A 2,921-nucleotide genomic window follows, 5' to 3' on the forward strand; every position below is an offset into this window, starting at 1 on the left:
GACACCCATGTATGCCTGACGCTGAGTTTCGATAGGTCTTGTAGAAGAACGTGTTTACTTTCATTTGCCATTTATGATTGTTTTAAAATTGACTTACCCACACACGGCTATAGGGAGAAATTAGCATGCTCAGTCTACCCGCAGACCATTAATTATGTGCAACCAAAAAAGCCTGGTGCGTCCTCCTCCTTCCAGGAAAGTACATCTGCCGTGCCACGGAGCAGAGCTGTGCGTGCTTTGAGTGCGAAAACCTTCCTAGTGGGACCGATGGGGACCGAAACGCTCCCATAAAAAATACAAAAAGGTCCTAGGGCCTTCATATTTTGCTATAAGGTAGTTTAAATTGCTCCTGGAAAAATGTCTTCCCCGCATTGCGTTTGTGTTTTGAGGTGAAGCCGACTTTCAAGGTATCGATGTAAGCTTGGTTTCTGTAAGCTGGCTTTACCACCTTGCCGGTTCTGCAGTGAAGCATGACCACCTACGGGGACTACCATTAGAGAAAACGGCTTTAACTCTTGCGTTACCAAAGGTATCCCGACAAAAATTACATTACAATTTTCAGCTAAGAGGACTCTAAATGCGTGAAACCGGGCTTCTATTGTGTTAAAGCGGTCAGTTAAAAATCGCGAGAAAGGGACGGTTCTGCATAAGAGAATACATGTACCCATCATGAAGGAGGGCAATACACCTTTATCTCATAAATCACGCATTGGTATGCATTGAGATAGTTTGTAGATGAGTTTACTTAGTGCGGGAAAAATCGTCGCTTTCGCGCTTTCCTCATCTTTCTTTAGAAGGGGACGGTACAGTTTTCATTAGTCATTAGGGGATTGGGATTCGTGCAATATTACAACTGATACAGACTGCATGCAGAAAACGGGTAACAGGTACCTCCAAGCTCATTCATATTGAGTGCATCTTATTACTCATAACCCACATCAATTGCATAGACTTCTGAAGGGTACATCTTGAGCATTGCATAATAATTTTGCGTTATAACCCCTAACTCTAATATGCATAAAATGCCTGCTCTCCCCCAAACAGACTCAACGACAAATGATTTTCACAGTCTTTCTATGAGTGGTGTCGTCAGTGATATGGAGGACGAACAAGCTTCAACACATGGTAAGCTACTGTTATTGTGCGACCTGTCATGCAAGCTGGCAGGACTAATTTTTCTATTTGCTTTAGGTCCACTGGAAAGTCAAACCTCTGTCAAGGATGCAGCACTACAGGCCAACACCCTAGACCTGTTTCCCACTGGCAAAAGTCAGACCATCAGCAATAGCAAAATTCAAAACCAAAAAGAGCTCACCATAATTTCGGGAATAAGTTGCTTTAATTGTTCTACAACATTACAGAGTTGTACATACACCCACATGCGGCTAGCAAAAACCAAAAGAAGTTTTTGCATTAACAATAACGATGCAGTGCTTCTTTGCTTTGTGAAGTTGTACCACAACATATCGTTCTGCCTTCTCGGTGTGCTATTTGGTGTGCACAGAACCACCGCATCGAAGATCTTTAAAGAATCCATTGTGGTACTTTCTGGCATCCTTAAACATGCCGTGTTCTCACCAACGAAAGGTGCAATTACAGCCAACATGATTGTGTATTTCAAGGACCATGCTGAAAATCGAGTTGTGCTCGACTGCACCGAGATAAACATTGAAAGACCAAAGACTTAAAGTCTAGGCTTCTGAAATACAGCCAACACAAGAAGACATATACGGCAAAAGTGCTGGTAGGGGAGACCCCCGGGGGCCTCATAAGTTATGTCAGACCCGCCTATAATGTAAAAGCGAGTGACTCGTACACTGTGAAATACACTGGAATGCTCGACCTGTGTGAGCCACACAAGGACGCAGTAATCGTCGATAAAGGTTTTCTGATTCAAAACTATGCCATGAGAAGCACCTTAAACTGATTAAGCTTCCATTCCTCTGCATAAGCACTGCAGATGCTGCAGTAAACCAATTAATCGCCACAGCCAGGGTGCACGTTGAACGCGCAATCCAGAGAATGAAGGCCTTTAGCATTCTGCAGAGCCGCTTCGACTTGGATAAGCTGCTGTATATCAACTCAATAATTACCGTTATTGTGGGTGTGATCAACCTCTCCAAGCCACTGTTTAGCGATAAGCGCTTCTTGTTCAGCAACCGTGATGCTGAGTAGCTTGCCATGTTCTCTACCGCAATGTTCATGCATTTTGAAGCACTTCTGTTTGGTTCATGCTGCAACGAAAATGGAATAAATTATCGGGTTAAAAATTTCATGTTTTATTGTTCTTTTTCCAGCATTACATTCGTGATTGACTAAATGTATTGAAGCATGTTACATGCTCAGGAAAAAAAGGCAACAATATGTGATAGGCAATTGGCCACAAAAAGCACCAAGAGAACAGGTAATAGTGTGACGACATTACACTCTTGAATGACTAAATATAGGCATATCACATCTTCAGAGAAAAAAACGGTATATCGGGCAATGAGTCAGAAAAGGCACTAGAAGAACAGGTGTTGCTGTGACCCATAAATCATGAACCCCATTCTTGTAGGCCACATTTTTAAACCACTGGTGATTGTTTCTCTCCCCAGTTTTGTCAAACCTTTCGTGAAATAAAAATACGTTAGGACCGGAAAAGCTTGACAAGAGAATGCTGGGCTTTTACATACAATATAGCAGTTCTTTTTATAAAAATGCAACATTAAAAACACTGACATAAGTGTAATGCAAGGTAAGTAATTTTTCTTTGGTTCCTTGCTAACTGTGCCTTACAGAATTGCAATGTAGCCAAATGCGGCAAAACATGAAACTGTCTGAAGTGAAGCAGAAGTATGTTTTTTGTACTTGGCATAATTTTTATATACCTCGTGACCAAGAAAATAGAAAAATAAAGGTATTAAGGCCCTAGCTTAAAC

The 2,921-nt window shown here is 41.7% G+C and overlaps 1 pseudogene; it reads left to right on the forward strand.

Moving 5' to 3' along the window:
- Positions 1-830: 830 nt before the first annotated feature.
- Positions 831-2,703, forward strand: LOC144177705 (uncharacterized; annotated as a pseudogene).
- The last annotated feature ends 218 nt before the right edge of the window (positions 2,704-2,921 follow it).

Source organism: Haemaphysalis longicornis, unplaced genomic scaffold (genome assembly GCF_048455015.1).
Source record: "Haemaphysalis longicornis isolate Haplotype H1 unplaced genomic scaffold, Haemaphysalis longicornis Haplotype H1 scaffold_30, whole genome shotgun sequence".
NCBI classification, from domain to species: Eukaryota; Metazoa; Arthropoda; class Arachnida; order Ixodida; family Ixodidae; genus Haemaphysalis; species Haemaphysalis longicornis.